The 24,936-nt window shown below is 36.0% G+C and overlaps 1 long non-coding RNA gene across 1 annotated transcript; it reads right to left on the minus strand.

Annotated features, from left to right (window-relative positions):
* Nucleotides 1-4,969: 4,969 nt before the first annotated feature.
* On the minus strand, nucleotides 4,970-24,936 carry LOC308670908. The gene is made up of 3 exons (XR_014027111.1): nucleotides 24,890-24,936; nucleotides 9,783-9,870; nucleotides 4,970-5,092 (listed from the first exon to the last, which is right to left on the minus strand). It is a non-coding gene; the product is annotated as an uncharacterized lncRNA (long non-coding RNA).

Consider the following 24,936-nt stretch of genomic DNA (forward strand, 5'->3'; position numbering starts at 1 on the left):
AAACTTTATGCATCTAAGTTCTCAGATGTGCTTAAAATTATGTATGGGACAGTATGAGAAGTAACAAAAAATGAACCTTAAAAATAACTTAATATTGGAAATTTCAGACTTGAAAATGAAATATAAAGAAATTAAAGCACACAATAAGTTGGCTGAATTTTTTCATGGCAGAGAGAGAATGTTCAAAGTGATTATTTTTTGTTTGCTTAGTTATCATCTCTGAATTTACATAAAATACAAGCATGATTAAATCACGATATGTTTGCAGTGTAGTGAAAAGTATTTGGAAAAGAGAGACTAGATTTTATCCAAATCTTCAGTTGGCATCTGTTAGTTGATCTATCTATTTGGCAGCAACTGGACTGGGAATATTTTGTATAATAAACAGCATCATCCACATCAGGGGGCAGGGAGAGAGAAAGAGAGGAAGAGAGATGTTGAATGTAGATATTGCCCATCTAGGTCACAGAGTTTTCTATCTTGTAGAATTCTTCCAATTGAAGTGTGCATTCTATAGAGCTGACTATATGAGAGAACTTTCCTGTGGATGGGATGAGTTCAAAAGCTTGGAAGAGTAAATCTCTGGTCTTGGTGATCGACCCAGATTGGATCTTGCAACATTTATTTCTATTATATGAACTTACATTATCATAAAAAGGTAAAGATTCCCCCGCACATGTGTGCTAGTCGTTTCCGACTCTAGGGGCCGGTGCTCATCTCCGTTTCAAAGCCAAAGAGCCAGCGCTTGTCCGAGGACGTCTCCATGGTCATGTGACCGGCATGACTAGACGCCAAAGGCGCATGGAACGCTGTTACCTTCCCACCGTAGTGGTCCCTATTTTTCTACTTGCATTTTTATGTGCTTTCGAACTGGTAGGTTGGCAGAAGCTGGGACGAGTAAGAGGCGCTCACTCTGTTACACGGCACTCGGGATTCGACCCGCCAAACTGCCGACCTTCTGATTGACAAGCTCAGCGTCCTAACCCACTGAGCCACCGTGTCCCTTTACATTATCATACATCCTGATAATTAAAGTAATATGCAGCTATAAATAAATCAGTGAACAAGTGAAACTCTTAATAACTGTAGAAAAGTTGACATAACCACACACGAAGTAAACTGCAGATTTTAGAGCAGTCCTTTAAAATGAACATGTTTTTAGGAATCATAGGTCATTTGTTCAACAAAGATGATAAAAAAAATTAACAAACTTTTTTATTAAATGGCATAAGATGATTATTCTGATATGCTGGGTATTCCGATTAGTTTTCATCAAACATGCATCTTTACTGGCAAATTGAGTCTCAGTTTCAATCCACTTAGATGAGTGGATTTTTTAAAAAGCAATTTCCCTGGCTTTTGAACGCTGGATGAAATACACCCGTACAACTAAAAACCTGCCCCTGGCTAGTTGTAATCAGCATATGCGAAAAATTCATGGTCATTCTTATAATTTGACTTGATCATCAGGAAACAAAAAGTGCAATCATGACCTATATGTTTTGGTTAGAGTAAAGAAACAAACTGTTATTTTATCAGTTAGGAAATTTATTTTGGTAATAATATATGCTGCAAAATGCTTTTATCATGCCAGAAACTGTCTTATTATAAATTGTCAGGCTATAAAAATAATGCACATAAAATATGGACCTCAATACCTGGGAAGATTCTGGAAAAGATAATCAAGAAACAAATAAGCAAACACCTAGAGGCAAACAAAGTCATTACCAAAAGCCAATATAGGTTTGTCAAAAACAGATCATGCCAGACAAATCTTATTGCATTCTTTGATCAGATGACAAAATTAGTGGATCAGAGGAATGCTGTGAATATAATTTACTTGGACTTCAGTAAGGCATTTGATAAAGTAGAACACAACCTACTACTTGACAAGATAGAAAAATGTGGGTTAGACAGCATCACAACCAGATGGATTTGTAACTGGCTGACTGGCCATATTCAGTGTGTGGTCCTCAATGGAACTGCATCTACATGGAGGGAAGTGTGTAGTGGGTTGCCCCAGGACTCTGTTCTGGGCCCAGTACTCTTCAACATCTTCATAGATGGGGAACTCATCATATGTCTAGTTTAATGAAGAGAAGGACGAGTGGTGACATGATAGCACTCTTCCAATATCTCAGGGGCTGCCATAAAGAAGAGGGAGTTAAGCTATTCTCCAAAGCATCTGAAGGCAGGACAAGAAGCAATGGTTGGAAACTAATCAAAGAGAAAAGCAACCTAGAACTAAGGAGAAAGTTTTTAAGAAGAGGCTGGACAACCATTTGTTTGAAATGGTATAGGGCACAGGTCTGCAACCCGCGGCTCCGGAGCTGCATGCGGCTCTTTCAGACGTCTCCTGTGGCTCCCAGTTCTCTGCCAAGTGCAGTCCAAAAAAACCCAGTGGGACTAAAAAAGTTCAACCAATCAGTTCAAATATGCAGGGTAGGTGCATATCTTGCCTTGGCTCCACTCTTCAGTCAAACCCTGTTCTGCACATGTGCGCATGTACGTGCATGCGCACACATTTTTTGCGGCTCCCAGTTTTTCCTTTTGTGAGGGAACCGGTTCCGAGTGGCTCTTTCACTGTTTCAGGTTGCTGACCCCTGGTATAGGGTTTCCTGCCTGAGCATGGGATTGGACTAGAAGACCTCCAAGGTCCCTTCCAACCCTATTATTATTATTATTATTATTATTATTATTATTATTATTATTATTATTATTATTATTATTATTATTATTATTAGTTATTATTATTATTATTAGTTATTATTATTATTATTATTATTATTATTATTATTATTATTATTATTATTATTATTATTTCTTGTATTAAAATAATAACTGTTAATAACTGCTTGGGGGACCCCGAAAGCCCTAATAAGCAGGCATATACATAGAATGAAGGCTATTGCTAAGCACATTGGTTTGTGCTTAAATTGTAAGCCGCCCTGAGTCTTCGGAGAAGGGCGGGATATAAATGGGATTAAAATAAAAAATAAATAAAATAAAAATTTGTATCCCAGTTTTTTGGTTTTGGTGAGCATTCAAAGTAAATAAAATTCAATTTTTTTTTAACAAGTTAAAAATGTGGATTTGAATTAGTAATAAAATACCATCCAATAACTGAAAGCCTGTGATAAAACTTTATTAAAACATAAAAGAGCTTGGGATATAGAAGAGCATATTTAGTTGTATAACTATAAAAAACTTCAAGAATACCTGATCAAACTGTATGTTTCGATATATTTCTGAAACAGAAGCTGACAACTTGCATATGTATAACATTAAAATATATGAAATTTGCATACAACTCCGTATGATGGTTTGAAAGGTCATTTATGAACAAAGCATTGTATATCTTTGGCAGTTAAACTTAAAAAATACAAAAAGTTACAAAAATTAATTTTGTAGTGCTTTTTTTCTTGATGAAATCAAGATAGAAAATTTGTCTAATTGCTAGAAGTCTGGATAATTTACATAATAATTTTTATTTATTATTGTATTTATTTATACCCCACCTTTGTTACTTTGATAAATAACTCAAGGCAGCTAATGTAACTAATATTGCTTCCTCCTCCTATTTTCCCCAAAACAATAACCCTGCGAGGTTATTGGGTTCAGAGAGTGACTTGCCCAAAGTCACCTAGTTGACTTTCAGAATTAGAACTCACAATCTCTTAATTTCTAGGCAGGTGCCTTAATCACCTGACTAAATTGGTTCTTTATTATATTTAAAACAATATCTGGAAAAGGGATCTAGAAATTACTGTCTAAGTAGTGTAATCATTGGGGAAACAGTAGTAAACACTATTTTGAAAATACTGTCAAGGATCTGGAAGAACAAATCTTTCAAGGAGAAAGATTATCAGTACATGTAAAAACCAACTTTATTTGGCATACGTTTTGGTAAGCAGCAGCTATCCCTAATACAGTTGAATAATCTTGAAAAAACTAGACTATGTCTATTTTCTTCCACAGACTAGCAAAGATTTTGTACACCCCCATCTTCAGTATGATAGATTAGAATTCAATGTTTTCCAAACATTTTTTAAACAATGTGTAGAGCCATGTTATGGAATAATAACTTATTAAAGAACTAGAAAGGCAGAAAAAAATTGCAGAGACATTACACGAATAGTTTAGAAAGTCATTTAAAACTAATTCTTTGAATTGGTTTAAAACATTATCTGAAACTAGGTATGATCCATAAGTTCATTGGTGATACCAATTTTTTATACTGGGAAAAAAAGAAAGAATTATAAAGAGCAGGGGTGTCAAACTGCCGGCCTGTGGGCTGGTTGTATCATGCAGAGGTCGCGCCCACCCAGGTCCGGCAATGCGAAAAAAGTCGAAATATGTCACAACACGTCACGTGACATGGCGAGTTTGACACCCATGATATAGAGCTCCAAAACAATCTTTATAAACTGGAGAATAGAAATTAAATCAAATGTTAAAATCCACTTTTAAACTGATATAATTTGAGAAAAGGCATTTGGTGGAGAGCCAAAAAACCAACTTGTACTCTGTACATGACAGCTCTGAAAAAACTAAGGTAATTTAGATTTTAAGAAACCTTTAGTTAGTGATAGTGACGATGGGGTAATGAATGAGTGCTGCTACGACAAAGTTGTAGTACTATAGTGTTATCAAAGTGAAAAGCCTAGGATTTTGAGTGACTCCTCTCCTCTTTTGGCATGATGATGCACTATCATGGTGTGCTTTAGATGTTTCAATCATGCTTTCACACAGTTCTCAAGTTTATTTTTACTCAAAACACTTCATTTTTTATTCAAAAATTATTAATAAAATTCATTTTACATATCTGAATTGAAAGAACATATTTCTTTGAAAAAAAAACCTTACTTATTTTCTAGAAATCAAGTTGTGTACTATATGTTCATTAATCACTTTCTCACAGTGAATGCAATCCACTCCTCTGCTGATACTCTTCATAAAATTTCTGTAGGGAATCTGGAATTCTAGGAGTCACAACAGCCAAAGCTTGTTGAAAATGCTCCTTCATGATATATTTGGCCTCAATATCTTCTTGAAGCGCAAGAAGAGCAGCTTCTCTACAAACTGCAGTTATCTGAAAAAGAAAAACACAGATTACTTTTTTAAAAAAAATATTGTTGGAATAATTTGCTGAGAATTAAACGCAGGAAAGTCACACATGTAACAGAAGGCCATCTTTTGGCGTATTTTTGTGAACATCAGTAGAGTTCAGCTGCAATAATATTCAACAAATAATTAGAACAGCAACGCACTCTGCTATCAGAGTTCCATATGCCACAACTTTTATGTATCCAAAATAAACATATGTCAGATATTTAGTTAAAAACCTGAGCAGAACACAATCCTAAATGTTCAAAAAATAAGTGAAAAATGAAACTAACCCAGGATGTAATAGTGACTTTCTTGTTTAAAATCTACCTGTGTAACACTCTCACACTCCAAAGCAATATGAGAGAATTGGTTGGTTAAGAAATAGGAAATATAACTAACTAACTAAACAAATAAACAAATAATTAAAATTCAAAGAAGAAAAAAGGCTAGAATCTTCAAGGTGACTTTAAAAGTTCAGGAAGCAGCCTCATGAAAGCTTCCTTCCAAAGGTACATTACTGCTGTGAAAAGCATCAGTGGAATGAGTGACTATTATTTCAGTGTAGGAGAGAAAACAGTGATTGATACTGACTGCACCCTTATGGGCGTAAAAGAAAACGCCAGTTTGAAATGCATTTGTGTCAGCTGTTCAATGTTTGTTCCTTGTTTGTTCACTTGCTGAAAGAGTTACACTGCTTACGCCAGAGTAATGGCTGCCAAAATTGTTTAGGAGCTTTCTAGGGGATTTAGCATGTGTTTAGGAAAGGCTTCTGAAAAGAGAGACATTTGGAAGTCTTTGTCATGTTACTTACTATAATATTTCCGTTGGTTCTGATCAGCATTTTAATTCTTTACAGCCCACTGCAGATCATGAGAATGGAGGCAGGAGAAGGCAGGAGAAAAATTGTGCTCATCCTAATTCAAACTTTAAATTAAAACAAGTCTTATTTGCTTTAATTTAATTTGTTTTAATTTAAAGTTTGAACTAGGCTGCTATTGTTGTTTTTATGCTAAGTACCTGAGAGAGATAGTTCTGGTGCAAAATGTGCCAACTGATAATCAGCTATTGAGAAAATGTACCAGAAAACCAGTAATGGATCATTACAGATGCCACATGAAATCAGATTTGTGAACCTCTGCTAAAAATGCTATGGTAACTCTTCACTAGTTTGCAACAGCATTAAGGTATGGCAGAAAGAGGTTAAATGCAAATTTCAAGACAACATTCTAAACCAGAGTCACAAAGTAATAGGGCAGGAAGGAAGAATTAATATTTATCTATTTCAGTTTAAATTTAGTTAGTCATATCCTGCATGTAGTCACACATAATTAAAAATACTTTTCCTATTTGTTCAAATTCCCTAACCATACAAATCCAGGTCAATTGATAATACCTGTATCACATGTGATTGCCATGCACTTTGCCCTGAAAATGAACACAATTGTTTATAAATTGGGTGGATTTTTATAGTGAATTTTGAATGTTTTATGCTCATTGGAGTTGGGCAGCTAATAAATACAAAGGAATTAGTAAATATATAATCACTGTATCATACATGGATTACCATCTAACCTATGGGAGTGGTTTGAGGTTATTTGACTGAACTATGTAATATCATGTATAAATATTTTGCTCAATAACAGGGAACTTGAAAACACACGATGTAATCTGTTATTTCTGAAAGGAAAGTATGCCCCTTATTATGAATCTCTATCTTTTTGGTGCAATGTTGAACTCTGCTAATAGACTTATAAAGAACAACCTAAGGTATTTTTTCCAAAAAAAAATACTTTGTAGAAAACAAAACAATATTTTTTTTACAAATTTATTTTAAATTACAAAAGTGAAAATTAAAGAAACAGCAATCTTATTTTGGATTCTCACACATCATTTGTGATTCTTCCTTCAACCATAGGTAACAGAATATTTGAAAGGTGTTTTTTTTGCCAAAACCCAATTGTCACGAATATATAACAAAGGTGTCAGAACACCAATGAGGAATTGTCTATTTATTTTACTTAGTCCTAGGAGACTTTCTACCAATTTTGACTTCTGATTAATTTTAATATAGAGATTCTAACATTAGTATTTAGAGACAGGATTCAAGCAGCTGTAATTTCCCAGCTCCTATGTAGCCTATTTCATTCCATAAACCATAGGCTTATAGACAGAGGGCTAATTCAAAAATCAGCTAAAATGAATGGCCAATTCAAATGGCCTGAGTGAGGACCTTCCAGCAGTTATTTCTTCTTTGTATCTGAAGTACTAGGGGAAAAAAACTTTAAAGAATCTTGAGAAAGAAAAGGAAAGCAATGAGCTTCTGTGTTAAAATCTTAGGTATTTTTGTTTTAAGTAGCTTTTTTAATGCATCATCTGCCAAGAACACCTGTTAGCCATTGAATTTCGTCTGGCTGCAGCTGGGGCTGAATGTGTGTGCAGGAACTGGCAGCCTGCTAGGCTGGTCTTACATTGTGCCTCCTTTTCCATGCCTTTCTTTCAAATTTATCCCCTCCTCCCTGTAGATGGTTACAAGAGACTATGTGAGAAAGAGATTAGGGACCTGGAGCAGATTGGCATCCTGTGGTGGATAGTGAATAGTGCAAACTGTGGAGCTTTCCTGGAAGACAACTACCTGCAAGCGTAGGATATGCACCCTCCTAGGCGCTTCTAAAAGCAGGATTAGGGAGTGGGAACTCCAAGTTTCCCACTCAGCATGCAGGACTTTGAAAAGCTTCCAAAATGGAGCCCTTTTAAAAAGAAAAAAGGAAACCCCAAGAGTCAGATCTTTTAAAAAGCATTTACTCCTTTTCCCTAACCTTCTGATGCGCAACTCCTATTAAACCAGCCCTATGTGCCAGCTTAAATCATAAATAAGGCCAACTCACAAAGACCAAAAGGCAATCTAGCATAAAAATATTAAGGCCACCAAAAAAACCAGTAACTGCATTTTATGTCATTCACTACCTATGAAAAACTCTGAATAACAGAAAAAAATCAACTCTGATTGTTACACTTTTCTATTTCGAAATACTCTGCATATATAAATCTTGAATAGATTCTACTAATCTTAGTCTGACTCACAAATTAGCTTTTCCTCCCCTCAAGAATGAGCATATAAATAAAAACTCTAGTAAGTTAACACTTTCAAAGCAGCAGCAAAAGCATAACTGAGAATCAATAGCCAATTCTTTTTTTAGGAGTAATACACTTTTCTCCAAAAAGAAATTAATATGTAGAAAGAAAAAAAAGGGGGGGAAGGGGAGAGAGAGAAGAAAAAGTTTATTTCATTTTTGAGTGGGTTTTTTCTTCTTCTTATTCTACCAGCATCCAAGAATTGATTTAGGAATGGTCCTATTAAGAAAAAGAGTTCATTTATCAAAACATGCATTGTTCTAAAATTATGTGTAAAATATCTGGGAAGAAAAAGTTTATACACAGTATCATTTATAAATCATGTCTTATACATAGTTATCATTATTCATGCTAGAAACAAACAATATTTACTAAAACCATATACCTTTCTATCTGCAGTGGTCACTGTAATTTACATTGAAAACTGCCCAGAACCATTTGGAAGTGAATGAATTATATATTAGTAATTTTTTTAAAGTTACTATATGAGGGACAATCCTTTTTCCCCATTGTGGACTATCCTGCTTACTTTTACAGAAGTTAGTTGGTTAGTACTTAGCCTCTGCAAGAAGGTAAGCCTTACAGGAATGGAAGCCTAATAGGACCGGAAGGCCATTATCCTCTACAGAGCAAAAATAAGGAATTGCTTGCTGTGATCATTTAGGCATACAAAGCAAAAACTAGAATTTCACAGTTGCAAGTAATGTCTTTTCTTATCATGAGCAGCATAAAGTTGCTGGGGGAAAAACCCGTCATATTCCTTAATTGAAAATACAAATCAGAATTTAGCACATTAAATTCTCTCTCTCCGTTCATCCATATTTCAAATTCAGGGCTTCTATCTACCCAAGGAACTCTAGGCAATGAACAAAAATAAAACAATTTATGCAAATCCAATTTTAAAATTTGGGGTGGAGGCCTCTAAAATTAAATTAGCTCCATTAGCATCCAAACCTATATCCTCCCAAAAGGGTAATATTTGTTCATTTATTTATTAAATTTGTTTGCCGCCCATCTCACAACAAAGGTTGAGTCTGGGAGGAGGTTGATCCATAGGTTTAATTACAGAGATGGCACACCTCCAGGTCCCATAAAATGATGATGCTTTGTTGGTGGGACCAAGAACATGTGCACCCTGCCAAAACTAGTAAATAGGCAGAACTATCTGGTATACGCAGTCCCACAAGTAAGTTGGTCTTATGGCATCTTGAACTGCCCACTACAAGCCAACTCACATAGCACTGGTGTGACATGGGTGTTTTGTTGTGAGTCCAATATGTGTGTGTGTCACTGCATTTTGGAACAGGTAGAATTTCCAATTGATCTTCAAGGACAACACCACTGCAACAGTCGAATTGGATGGTGACTAAGGCATAAGTGACTAGAAACAGTTTTTCCCTATCAAGGAATTGGTGCAACTAGCACCAGAAGGATACCTAGAGTATCACCAGAGAAAGATAAACAATAATGCTAACCAGGCATAGGTAAAATCCTTTATTATGACTTATTTTGTGGCAATAAGAGTGATAAAGCAAGCTTACTTCTCTGTCCTCAGTAGGTCCACAGATGGTTAGGCAGAGGCCCTCTTATGAGTAACCAAGTTCCTTCTGAGGAAGCCCTTCTAGGCATCTGTGAAATAAAGTCACTTGGCTTTTCTCTAAGTTGGATATGAGCTAGACAGATCTTATGTAAGGTCCTATGTAAATGATTGAGGTGTATCTTAGTTTGATTATCTGGAAAAAAGCCCATAAGTTCTGAGACCAGAGTCCTTACTATTGTAAGCTCTGTCACCAGTGTCCTGGACCTATGTCTTTCCTAGTTGATTAAGGCCAGTGACTGAATCCAAGCAAAGGTTAATGCTGTTTTGCAAGAGTGCGTGGTGCTTCCTACTTTGAACAAAATGGTGGTATACTCCCTTTCAAAAGACTATACTTGAACCCAACAATAATATGCAACTTTTGTCCAATCTCTAAGCTTTCTTTTTTACAGAGATTGTTGAGAGAGAGATAAGCACTCAGCTCCAGCAGGCCCTGGATGAAATAGATTAATTATGTGTTTTGAGCTGCAAAAAAACTTACAGCTAATCAACTGGCTACATCTCTTGATCACCATCTAGTGGTCATCTGGATTTCTGTAATCTAATTAATTATATATATTGAAAACAGAATGAAACCTGTGCTGTACCAACTTACTTGGAACTAATGCCTACATTTAACCACTGCAGTCCCAAAAGATTTAGAGAACACCAAGATAGAATAGGCTAATTTAAGGCCAATAATTTGTGCATCATTCTGAATGAATCGGTGCAGTTCTTGATTGAGTTCATAAATCCTGGGGAAAATAATGTTACTTTTTATTTAATTTTATGGCAACTAGAATGCTGCTATGATCTACATTCCTGCAAGGATCAGTTAGAAAATCCCTGAAACTTATACAAGTTAAAACAAATGCAGTATTTTGTGTTTGTGTGCCTATGTGCATGCATAGTAGATCAGATAAACTGCCATTAAAAATAAAAAGAATTAAGATGCTGAGAAGTTAGAGGTAGCAATCATAAAGTGGCTTAAATTAAGTGAAAATTAAATGAAAAGAATATTTAGAATAAATACTTGCATATGCATGTCTTCATTGTGACTAAGTAACAATTTCAAAGCAGAGGCCCTAGGATAGCGATCAAACGGATTATACAGTTTCAGCTTGGCAAATATCTAGGATTTATTTAAATATTCATTTATATTGTACCTGGTTTAAGTATATTATTTCTTATATTTTATACTGTTATAGACTCATATAGAATGTGTTTTAAGATTGATTTGAATTGGGAAGTGTAAATGTCAGTGAGATGAACTCCTGACATTTTCAGGGCTATATGGACAACTCAGTAGTAAAAGTGCAAAAAGTCTCCTAAGTGATTATTTTAGTCATATCGTAACAAGGTATTTAGTAGTCATCAGTCATCATACCAATATTTTACTCTTTTTGTTCCAAAGCATTTAGTTTTTTTCAACCAAAGCATTAAAACTAAGTTTTGCTTTCTGAAAATAAAACATTTCTATTTAAGAGGCATGTGCCATCTGTTTTTACTTTAAAACATGTTAGCTATATTTTAAAGATGTCTAACACTTAATTTCTGAAAGTAAAAAAGTCTAGAGTGATTCAATATTATTTTTAAAATTTTTTATTAAAGTAATAAACCAACTATTAACTAGGCTAAACTAATTGGTCATATTTACTATATTTAAACAAAGATAAAAAATAGTAATTGAAATTTTATTTGGAAAACAAAGTTATTAATAAAATTATCAATTCTTAATTCTAATTCTAATGACATAAAAAAGATTAACTGAAGATTCCAAGCATTTGTTCTCTGCCCATAACCAATCTCTAAAGTGCATAATGTATAGGATTGCTAGTGAGCAGAATACTGAGGCAGTTCCTTGGAATCAACTGGTGTTTTAAGATTTCTGCTTAACTTAGAATCCAGCATCAACAGAAACAAGAGCTTGCAGCAATATTTGGTTTTTCACTGTATGGTTCTATTACTCTAAAATTCATGTTCTATATTTACATGTTTACAAATAGCCTTTTTAGACTGTCCCTGGAGAAAATATATTGACACTTGAATCATGTGCAAGTAGGATGAGACATTTCAGGCTTTTAATACATAATTCATCTGAGGATCTCTTCCATCTTCATGATCTTCCAGAAGGTACGTAAAAAGGTAGTTCAACCAAATCATGCAGTGATTTCATATAACCACTCTTCTGTAATTTTCATATAAAAGAGGTTTATATTTCCTGACTATGCTGCATAGGAAGTTTTCAAATAGCATACAAATTCATTTAATATCATAGACTCATGAAAGCAGAGATACCATATACAGAAACCTCTAGACTGATTAAAATTGCTATGAATATGACTAGAAAAGTGAGTACCAGATTTTATTGCAAGCCCAGAAAGATTAAAGATGTAGTATAAGAAGCAACGAGGTGGTCACTGACCTCGAGCCAGACATCCTAGAATGTGAAGTGAAGTGGGCCTTAGAAAAACTGAGCAACAACAAAGCTAGTGGAGGTGACAGTATTTCAGCTGAGCTATTCAAAATCTTAAGACGATGCAGTAAAAGTGCTACACTCAATTTGCCAGCAAATTTGGAAAACTCAACAGTGGCCACAGGATTGGAAAAGATCAGTTTACATTCGAATTCCAAAGAAAGGCAGCGCCAAAGAACATTCAAACTATTGCACCATTGCACTCATTTCACATGCTAGTAAAGTTATGCTTAAAATCCTACAAGCTAGACTCCAGCAGTATGTGGATCGAGAAGTACCAGAAGTACAGGCAGGATTTCGATGAGGCAGAGGAACTAGAGATCAAATTGCCAACATATGCTGGATCATGGAGAAAGCTAGAGTTCCAGAAAAACATCTACTTTTGCTTCACTGACTATGCTAAAGCCTTTGATTGTGTGGATCATAACAAACTGTGGCAAGTTCTTAAAGAGATGGGAGTACCAAACCATCTTATTTGTCTCTTGAGAAACCTATATGTGGGCCAAGAAGCAACAGTGAGAACTGGACACGGAACCACTGATTGGTTCAAAATTGGGAAAGGAGTCCGGCAAGGCTGTATACTGTCACCCTGCCTATTTAACTTATATGCAGAGCACATCATGAGAAAGGCAGGGCTAAATGAATCAAAAGTTGGAATTAAGATTGCCGGACGAAATATCAACAACCTAAGATATGCAGATGATACCACTCTAATGGCAGAAAGTGAAGAACTAAAGAGCCTCGTGTTGCAGGTGAAGTAGGAGAGTGCAAAACTTGGGTTGAAACTTAACATTAAGAAAACCAAGATCATGGCATCCGGCCCTCTCAATTCCTGGCAAATAGATGGGGAAGAAATGGAGGTAGTGACAGATTTTATTTTACTGGGCTCCAAGATCACTGCAGATGGGGACTGCAGCCAAGAAATTAAAAGACGCTTGCTCCTGGGGAGGAAAGCCATGGCAAATCTAGACAGCACACTAAAAAGCAGAGACATCACCCTGTCAACAAAAGTGCGTATAGTCAAGGCTATGGTCTTCCCAGTTGCAATGTATGGCAGTGAAAGTTGGACCATAAGAAAGGCTGAGCGCCAAAGAATTGAGGCCTTTGAACTATGGTGCTGGAGAAGACTCCTGCGAGTCCCTTGGACTGCAAGGCGATTGTTGTGACTCAGGGCCAGCCTGTGGGTCCGACAGCCGGCTCTGATGTATCGGATGACTCTGAGGGGGAGGAGGGAAACGAACCGGCTGATGATGGTTTGGAGGAGGGAAACGAACCGGCTGATGATGGTTTGGAGGCTTTGCAGAGTCCTCAGCCGGGGACCTCTTCTCAGCTGCGTGAGCCCGAGAGTGCGGAGGAAGATGACCCACAGCTGGCCCTGTTCAAGGACGCCGGGCTCCAAGATCACTGCAGATGGGGACTGCAGCCAAGAAATTAAAAGACGCTTGCTCCTGGGGAGGAAAGCCATGGCAAATCTAGACAGCACACTAAAAAGCAGAGACATCACCCTGTCAACAAAAGTGCGTATAGTCAAGGCTATGGTCTTCCCAGTTGCAATGTATGGCAGTGAAAGTTGGACCATAAGAAAGGCTGAGCGCCAAAGAATTGAGGCCTTTGAACTATGGTGCTGGAGAAGACTCCTGCGAGTCCCTTGGACTGCAAGGCGATCAAACTGGTCAGTCCTAGAGGAGATCAACCCTGACTGCTCTTTAGAAGGCCAGATCCTGAAGTTGAAACTCAAATACTTTGGCCACCTAATGAGAAGGAAGGACTCACTGGAGAAGAGCCTAATGCTGGGAAAGATTGAGGGCAATAGAAGTAGGGGACGACAGAGAATGAGGTGTCTGGATGGAGTCACTGAAGCAGTAGGCGTGAGCTTAAATGGACTCCAGAAGATGGTAGAGGACAGGAAGGCCTGGAGGAACGTTGTCCATAGGGTCACGATGGGTCGGACACGGCTTCACAGCTAACAACAACAACAACATAAGAAGCAAAAGATTGCTTCCAAAATCTGATGAATTATAAGGGAAGAGGATGTTTAATCCATCTTACACATAAACATAATGATTTTCAGTTCATGGTTTCAAAAGTCACAATTCATAACTGACAAAGATTGAATATTGCACTAATAATGCACACTTGTCTGTTATTATGGCTCTAATATTAGGGTATGCGTATTTGCCTTTGCTGTCAAATGTTATGAAGACATTCTAGCATTCAGGGAACACATTTTTTGTACAGATAGTAACTGCAGGAAACAACTTCAGATTACTTTCTTAACACTGGAAAGGCAACTTCATTCACTATGGTTATCCATAGTGTAGATGCTGATCATCCAAAAATGCTTAGAGATAGTTGGCAAACTTTAGGTTCAGAAGCAAACAGGTTGTGAAAAGTCTCAGAATGCTTTCTATTATCAAAATATTTGAGGAATTAGATGTGAAAACCTGTGTTATTTAAATGTAAGTGTCAAGGACACAGAATGTTATCTCTAATACTATACTTCACATTGTCCATCAACAAACTGAACCTGATTTGAAAAGACAAGATACCTGAAACAACACAATAAATTACAACATTGCAAAATAACACATCTATTTTACTAAAGCAGATACAGTAAAAGTCAGTGATTATAATATCACTGGTTTATTTCATCTAGAATTATGACATTCTGAAAAATATTAGTATTTACTGATTAAAATTCTGCTGCCAATAGTTTATAAGAGAGCATCCTTACTTGTGGCGATTCTGCTGTCAGCTATGTGTGCATAAGCACACATATTAATTTCAGCTAGAATTGATAACAGCTTTGTAACAATATTTTATGACATTTCTTGCCACAGTTGTTAAGTGAATCACTGCAGTTTTAAATTAGTAACATAGTTGTTAAGTGAATCTAGTTTCTCCACTGACTTTGCATATCAGAAGTCGCAAAAGGTGATCATATGACCTTGGGGCACTGCAATTTATGACAATTTATGAAGCATCTGAATTTTGATCAGGTGACCATGGGGATGATGCAACTGTCGTAAATATGAAAAATGGTCATAAGTGACTTTTTTCAGTGGCCTTGTAATTTTAAACAGTCACTAAACGAATGACTACCAGTATAGCTTAAGTCTGGTGAGATTTTGTCTCTTAGGTATAAGCAAATAAATCCCTGGACTTATTTGGATTTCACTGTGTTGTCTTTGGCCTTGGACCTGGCACCAAAACTTGTGGCCATTTTCAGAATTATGCTGGCTGCACACATTCCTGCAGTCATGTGTTCCCATTTTGAGCACTTGTATCACTTTACCCCTGCAATTTACAGAACTGATTTTGGCCAATATGACACTATCAAAAATTTCTACATATAATGAGATTCAAAATACACCAATGCAAGTAGGGCAGCACAATGCGTTCCTCACTAGGATTGTTTGGAATAAATATCATAACAAAATATGTCTTCAGGTAGTTACAATTTAAATATACCTAATGCCAAGTAACTTAAAGTTAAAACTTAGTATCATATGTATATTGGTATCCATATAACACTTTTTTATGGGTAAATTCTTTAATGGGAAGTGGCAGATAATAATTCCAACGTCCCCAGGTTATTAAATTAGATTGCAAAAACAGAAGCACTAGAACTGCCCCTTCAGTGACATTGAATTATACAGCTAATAGCTATTTTCAGCTAGATTCAAATCAAAACTAAAGTAAAATATGAATAAAGTATACTGGAAAATATAAAAACCAACACATTTTAAAATGATTTTTACTGCACTAGTTGTGCTGTATGGTCTGAGCCAATCACATTCTTCCCAATCTTTCTAAGAATGGTTTTGTTATTTTTCTGGACACTCTCTTTTAGTTTTTGATTCTACTTCTTTTTCCTTTTCCTTGGCTGGCTACAATCTCGAGTAAATAAATGTTTTGCAAGCAACCTAAACCAGATTTGTATAGTGCAGGTTACCACACAGCAATAGGTCATTGTAACATATTATAAAATCACCAACAATTTAAGATATATTGTATATGTAGTTAATATTAAGTTTTAATTGGAGCTAAGCTATGCATTTGTAAACTGTGCAATCAGTAACTTTTGTAAAATTAAAAAGAAACACTGATGGAATTAGGCTGTGTTTATTTGCTACATATATATGCTATGTTGAAATCGATATTTTAAACATTTCAATTCATTTTGGTATCCGATTACTAAAATCCTAATGCTCTGATTATGATGATTACAGTGATAATTATAGTAATCTTATTCAATAAATTTGTAGCCAAATGGGCCACTGAACAAATCAGCCTAGAGTTCTAACTCAAAGCACAAATTTTATCCTACTTCAGACGCATTTTGAAAAAGTCTGGCTTTCTGGAGAAGGCTCTAATGCCAGGAAAGGTGATAGAAAAAGAACACCACCAACAGTAGGGTGGATTGACTCAGTTTCAGAGCCAATGAATGCACTGTTAGAAGAACTAAAAGTTCAAATTACGGATAATTATTGCAATTATGGATGGATCCTCAAGAAGAAATCCTATCTACGTGGTCATAAAGTTCAACAATAACTTTATGACACATAATCAAAATCAATATATTTTGATTACAACGGTGTATGTTTCATTATAATATAATTTGATTAACTATTAAAATGAACCTGAAGAAACAAAACAATTTCAGTTCTCCAAAAGACTTTCTATTTCCTTCCAGAATTAAATTTCTAACTGCTTGTAAAAAGCAACATGTTTTTTTCTTTACCATGAACCACTGCCAAAAAGAGAATAATGAAGAGGCATGGCCTTAGGGAAGACTGGAAGGGGAAAAGCAATGGGAAGCACAGCAGGGTGACAGAAAAACTATTTTCTCTTTTTTGTAGGTGGTTACAGTATGCAGTTTCCTCTTTTAGAAGCTATGTTGAAAACTTTTTTTTAACAATTTAATGTGAACAAATGGAGAAAAAAAATATGGAAGGTGAAATTAAATCATTGGATACTTGGAAAAGTCCACTATTGTGTTTGGCTTTTTTATAGAATGTCTAACAGTTCCTAATAAGCAAAGAGCTTATTAATTCACTGCTGTAGGTCTAATTTCTGATTTCATAATAGCAAAATATCTGCTCTATGGACTATGAAAAAAAAAGAATGGACCAATATCTGTATATTTATTTATTTATTTGGATCCCACCTTTACACACAAACACACACACACACACACACACACACACACACAACTCACATACAAAACACCTCACACATATACACTCCCACACACTTTATGTATGATTTATATGTACATAGGCATACACTGACATTATCAAATGATATTGAGGGAAGTCAGCTCCCCAAAGAAGGAAATATTAAAAGGGCAGGAAAATTGTTGTTGTTAGTTGCGAAGTCATGTCCGATCCATTGTGACCCCATGGACAATGTTCCTCCAGGCCTTCCTGTCCTCTACCATCTTCTGGAGTCCATTTAAGCTCACGCCTACTGCTTCAGTGACTCCATCTAGCCACCTCATTCTCTATCGTCCCCTTCTTCTCTTGCCCTCAACCTTTACCAGCATTAGGTTCTTCTCCAGTGAGTCCTTCCTTCTCATTAGGTGGCCAAAGTATTTGAGTTTCAACTTCAGGATCTGGCCTTCTAAAGAGCAGTCAGGGTTGATCTTCTCTAGGACTGACCGGTTTGATCGTCTTGCAGTCCAAGGGACTCGCAGGAGTCTTCTCCAGCACCATAGTTCAAAGGCCTCAATTCTTTGGCGCTCGGCCTTTCTTATGGTCCAGCTTTCACAGCCATACATTGCAACTGGGAAGACCGTAGCCTTGACTATACGCACTTTTGTTGACAGGGTGATGTCTCTGCTTTTTAGTGTGCTGTCTAGATTTGCCATGGCTTTCCTCCCCAGGAGCAAGCGTCTTTTAATTTCTTGGCTGCAGTCCCCACCTGCAGTGATCTTGGAGCCCAGTAAAATGAAATCTGTCACTACCTCCATTTCTTCCCCATCTATTTGCCAGGAATTGAGAGGGCCAGATGCCATGATCTTGGTTTTCTTAATGTTAAGTTTCAAACCAACTTTTGCACTCTCCTTCTTCACCCGCATCAAGAGGCTCTTTAGTTCCTCTTCACTTTCTGCCATTAGAGTGGTATCATCTGCATATCTTAGGTTGTTGATATTTCTTCCGTCAATCTTAATTCCAGCTTTTGATTCATCTAGCCCTGCCTTTCTCATGATGTGCTCTGCATATAAGTTAAACAGGCAGGGCTACAGTATATAGCCTTGCAGGATTCCTTTCCCAATTTTGAACCAATCAGTGGTTCCACGTCCAGTTCTTACTGTTGCTTCTTGACCCGCATATAGGTTTCTCAAGAGACAAATAAGATGGTCTGGTACTCCCATCTCTTTAAGAACTTGCCACAATTTGTTGTGATCCACACAATCAAAGGCTTTAGTATAGTCAATGAAGCAGAAGTAGATGTTTTTCTGAAACTCCCTAGCTTTCTCCATGATCCAGTGTATGTTGGCAATTTGAAAATATATTTCCTAAAAAGAAATTGAAGAACCAGGAAAGCATGCCATTTTCTTAATAGTCTCAGGTCTCCTTACCCCCCAAGCAGAAAACCAGTTCTATAGACATGCAGATGTGAGCCATCAAGAAGACCCCAGCTAGAAGCTTAGGAAAGACAAAGATATAACCCATCCCCAGGGAAGCAGGGGCTGGGACATACCCACAACCAGCAAGATTCCTAGAAGGGCACACCTGGACTCAGGACAGACTACGTGACACAGGAAGTAGCTTCAAACAGGAACCGGAAATAACTCCAAACAATAAAGTCCAGGGAGTATAAAAACCCACTACCCACATGTGTTCAGTTCTTTTTCTGTTGGGTCCATACTTCTGTCTGGCTTTCTTCTGCAATAAACTGTAACCCTTTTCCCAAAGCAGTCTCCATGTTGTTTATCCCCGGCTTGGATGGAACCATGATGAAGACTTTTCTTCCTACAATTTTTTTACACAAGATGGTGAAAAAATATCGATTTCTATCTCCTTGTCCTTGCTCTCCATACTGTGTTAAAAATGAAAAGGAGGCATATTAAAGAAACAAGAAAGAAAATATGAAGAATGTATATGGAAATATTTATGTGTGCACATCTGTTTCTATGTCTATGCATACACATGTGCATGTCATCTGGATGGAAAAGACTGACTTCATAAATATTATGGGAAAAGAAGTATACCATCTCCAGAAATTACTTAGATAAACTATTCCTGTGTCATCATTGGCTATGAAGGCAGAAAACTATGAATTCAAATTAAGTTTCCAAGACAGCTTGATTACATCTGTGCATTTCAATCACATCTTTGACTTCTGGGTATGTGAAATGTATTTGCTGCTTTTCACTGTAAGCCACTGGATAATGAGATGGGTACCATATAAATTTAATCAACAAATAAATAAGTAAATAAATTTGCATTTAGAGGACTGCTCAGGAACCACTTTGTAAATCAACAGTCAAACCTGAAGAAAGTTATTTCTTTCTAACTAACCTGTAAAATTATTCATTTGGCTATCTATCTATCTATCATCTATCTATCTATCTATCTATCTATCTATCTATCTATCTATCTATCTATCTATCTATCTATCTATCTATCTATCTATCTATTTATTTATTTATTACATTTATACACCACCCATCTCACCTAAGTGATTGTGGTGGTCACCCTGAACTGTATTTCTGAAAAAAAATGGCATTCTCTTTCCTTCTACTATTGTCAAGCATAGTGCTTTAGTATTAATTAAACAAAACAGGACATAAATATGCACTCTTTACATTATTGATCAGCAAGCAATCTTCCATTATGAGAGCATGTTAAAATATTTTTTATAGAATATAAAAATTTCTTTTAAAAGGAGAGATGCCCATAAATTTCAGTCATACACAGTTATTTAATTGCACAGTGTGTCAACGCTACTAACATCGGATGTTCTTGTTTTGACAACAGATGGAAATGCAGCCATTTTCTCTATTGCTTTTAGAATTAGTTGCTGCTGGGAGGGAAAATAGGTATGAGAGTCCAGCTAGTCATAACAATAATAACTTAATCATGGGAACCCAAGGACATTGGGCCCAGAGCTGATAGTGTTTTGGCGGGCTGAACAGCTGGGGAGAAAGTCCGCACTTTAAGCGGAAATGTGATTTATGACTGTTTATTGGAGGAGGGAATTGCACTTTGTTACTTTGTATCCAGGGGAGGGGAGTTTAATTTCTGGTTTCAACTATGTAGTGCCGATACTTTGTTTTTCGAATAAGGCAGACATGTCAAACTCGCGACATCACGTGACATCATGCAACATATCAGGCCAGTTTTGCCATTGCCGGCAATGGGGTGGGCGCAGCTTCCATGTAATGTGTCCGGGCCACGGGCTGGCAGTTTGACACCCCTGCTTTAAGGTAAACAATGCTTCGAAGTTTTTTTGAAGAGTGTCATCTATTGGAACCATGACCCAGTGCTTTTAATTTTATGTTCATGTACAGATACGGGCATTTGTTCATGAATTACACTCAAATGGCTTACTATTTTTAATTATCAAAGCTGTAGTTGATAGAAATGAATTCCACTTATGAAATTTGAAAAAAGGAAACACTGTATCAATTAATAGGAAATAGATTTTAAAATATTCATTCTGGAATATTCAGGAAACTAAAAACACCTTAATTTCTTTGAAGGTCTATCGATATATAGTAACTTTAACCATTCTAAAAAATGCAAAATAACTTGTAATAACATTACATCCCAAGCTTTTACTGTACTGATACAACATTCCACAAGCTAGACAAGAGCATAGATTATCCCCCCCCCATACATTCTAAACTGAGGATGAAAAAATCTTGGAAAATAGTAATGGCAAATGGATTTTCCTTTTAATGAGAACAGAATAGTAATCTTGATCCCATCCTGATACAAACTAAGTCCAGTGCCACCTTGTGGTAACCTATATAATGACACCGTTGAAATGTTTGATGGATCAGGCCAATCAGTCAATTAAGCAGGAATCTGAATATTCCTAATTCAACTGGAAAGAGTACAAATGATTTTCAGGACACTTTGGGGTACTATATTCTTTCTGTATTAGCCTTCCCTTAATAGGACAGTGTTTAAAATTTCTGTTAAGTATTAGAAATACATAATCAGAACATAAAGTGTTACAATTTTTCTTTTTACTTTATTTGGATAAGCATCCTTTTCTATTACTCTCTGGCTATAAACATGATTATTCTCATACTAATTTGTGCAGGTTATAAATACCTATAATTCTTTTATTTACTGGAGTTTTAGTTACTTTTACTTAGCTTACTAGATATTTTCCAAGTCAGGACACACAAAGATTGTTCCATATGCTGGATTGGAAATGCTGATTTGTGTTCTCATTAGCAATTCTAGTAGTTTATACTGAATATCCATCACAGATAATTTTGAAAGATAATGTGTGGCTAATTCTTTCTTAGCTTTCTTCTAGGCATGCATTATGCTTCCCTACTAGCTTGAAAGCAGGCTAAGATTAATATAGAAAAAATATGGCAAATGTTCAGAATGATTAGACTTCTGCCAAAATTGGTCACAGTTTCAGCTGGTATGCCAAAATTAATTTATAACAGACAAAAATCAAGCAAGGAGAAACCTCATATATCCTGAGCAAGTTTAAACAATAAATATATAAACTTTTCAGTTTAGATACTCTTTCCCCCTGAAAATAAGACCCTTTCCCCCCCTCTTTTGTCTCTAAAGGAGGCATCAGGTCTTATTTTCAGTGGTGTGTGTCTTTTCCACTCACCTCCAGCACCAACAGCCCCACCCAGCTGTCCCACTTCTTCTATGGCCGAAGGAACAGCTTCATTCTGCAGCTGACAGTGAAGCTCCAGCCTGCATTTTTCAGTCACGGCCTTTCTGGAAGGCCACTGCAGCTAAGAACCGAGCTATGGATTCAATCCATAGCTCGGTTCTTGGCTGCAGTGGCCTTCTGAAAGGCCTCTAACTGAGAAATGCAGGCCTGGGGACGCTTCAGAAGAAGTAGGCTGGCGAAGAGAGGCCTGGCTGCAAGGTGAATGGGTGCGGGGTATGTGGGGCAGCTCCACACCACCACTCACACCCTAGCTTGATTTTTAAGTGTGCGCCTCGCCCCAAAACTAGGGATTATTTTGGGGGTAGGGCTTATATTAGGCCCATCCCCAAAGATCAAGCTAGGGCTGATGTGAAGGGGATTGTCCATGAAAAGCTAATTTAAAGAGGTGTCTCTTAAAGCAACCATAACTCTTTGTCAGGTTTGCACAGAATCTATAATGACAAGCTGTTTTAACAAAAATCAGTGAAGTGCTGTGCTCCTGCTCAGATCTGAAGCACTACTTTTGAATTATTTTCAAAATATGCATACCCCTACTGCACAGCTTTTTAAAAATAATAAAACTGCTAATATTCTTTTATTGAAATTATTAATACCAATCTTGATAATTTTAGTCAGATGCTTTTAAGATTAAAATTTAGGAACATTGGTACATTCCTGGCATGAAAGTGTTGCAACTTGAATAAAGATATATCAGTATATTGTTTTGCATGCTCTCTGTCACCCATATGAATTATTACCTAACAAAGAAGAAAAAAATTACACTTGGTCCTGTGTGTGTCTGTGTGTGTATCTATCTCTCTCTCTCCCTCTCCCTCTCTCTCTCTCTCTCTCTCTCTCTCTCTCTCTCTCTCTCTATCTATCTATCTATTTATGTATCTATCTGATAAATTTATGGGCTTTTCTCACATTTAAGGATTTTGGAGGAATGGACATGGGAGGGTAAGCTGACTATATGATATATAATTTAACACAATTATTTAACACATGATACATTATTTAACACAAAGCTTGGAGCCTTTTCAGAATGCTTTTAATATTAATTTCTTAAATACAAATACTGTAATTAATCCCAAGATTATAAAGAATCAGTTGCTTTTTATTCCTGAAAAATAAACAATAAATTTATTTTATAAATCAGATCTAAGACAAAATTGAGAGCCCATTTGGTGTGATGGTTAAAGCACTGAGTAGTGACTTTTAGTCTTGCCTTAGACACAAAGCCAGCCAGCTGACCCTGAGCCAATAGTCAGTCTTTGTCAGCCCTAGGAAGGGGGCAATTCTGAAATATTTCCAAGGAAACTGCAGTGATATCTCCAGGCAGTTGACAGTCAACATTGATTTGAAGGAACACAAAAATAATTTAATCTACTGTATATACCTATCTTTTAAAAAGACATAAGATTTGATTATGCCAAGAAATGTTTCATCCATGTTCACTCTTTTATTGCTGCAGTTATTATTGCTGTTGTTGCTATATTATTCTTTCTGGATAAAAGAGTTTCCAACAACAACATTAGCAATACAGCATCTATCAGGATTCATATAATTTTATTTTCTTCTTATACAAGAGAGATGAATTTGTAATGAATATAGAGAAAAGCAGGAGCAGCAGCAAGGGGAAAAAAACCTCTTCCATATTCTATGGGTAAATTTGAGATAGCTTGCTTTATTTATTTATTTATTTATTTATTTATTTATTTATTTATTTATTTATTTATTTATTTATTTATTTATTTATTTATTTATTTTCCATTCATTCATTCATGAAATTTTTATAGCCACCTATCTCACAAATATGACACATGATTTAAAGCCGGAACTGAAAAACATTTCTTTCCAGCATTCTATTGCATTGGAAAGAATTAAAAAAGGATATGGCACATCAGCTACTGAATACAAATCTGTAAATCAGTTTGACTTTAAAGCATTTTAAATTAAGGGAAACATTAGAAATCACAGCTAGACTGTAAAATTTAAAGTAAAAATAACTACAAAAGCTTCTAAAATACTTTTAAAAGACCTTCTTACCTGACATCTGATATCTTATAATGCAAGTTGCATTTAAAAAAAAAGAAAATCAAATATTGGAACCTGAAAATATTCAACTATTCAAATATTCCAAATATTTGTTAATTAAATCAGAAGGCTCTGGTTTTAAGCGCATTCATTGATATAAAAATAAACACTGATAGTATTTTTTGTATGTGAAATGTTTAAACAAGGGTAAAAATTCTACACTTGCAAAATGCCAACATTTAAAATGTTTTAAACCTTTTCTTTAGCCCATTACCTTAATTTAGGTTTTCCTTTGAAAAGAGATTACTCTTCTGTTATAGGCCTGCAACAGTCTGAAAACAAATGTCACATTTGGATGTTTGGAAAGTGATTAAATTTATGCATTCCTCACTGAAGAATTTATGCAAAAACTATGGACACTATCATATGCACTGAACTCACAGAACAAAGCACTGCATGCATACACCATTTTCGTATTATGTTTCTATTAACTGCTATATGGAAATCCCATCCACACAAATGGCAGTTCCTTGAAGAGTAGGAGGAGCTGAGGTTACGCTGATCAAGAGATAGTAGATTTTACAACAATTTGTGAATACACAAATATTCATTTGATTCATTGTATTACAAGGAAGAACACAATAAAGTATAAAGCATAACAGTTTCAAGTTTTTATTTAGGAAAAATATTACCTCTGCTCCTGAATACTTTTCTGTTTGTATGACAAGCTCATCCAGAT

The sequence above is a fragment of the Vipera berus genome (assembly GCF_964194415.1).
Source record: "Vipera berus genome assembly, chromosome: 7".
In the NCBI taxonomy this organism is placed as follows: Eukaryota; Metazoa; Chordata; class Lepidosauria; order Squamata; family Viperidae; genus Vipera; species Vipera berus.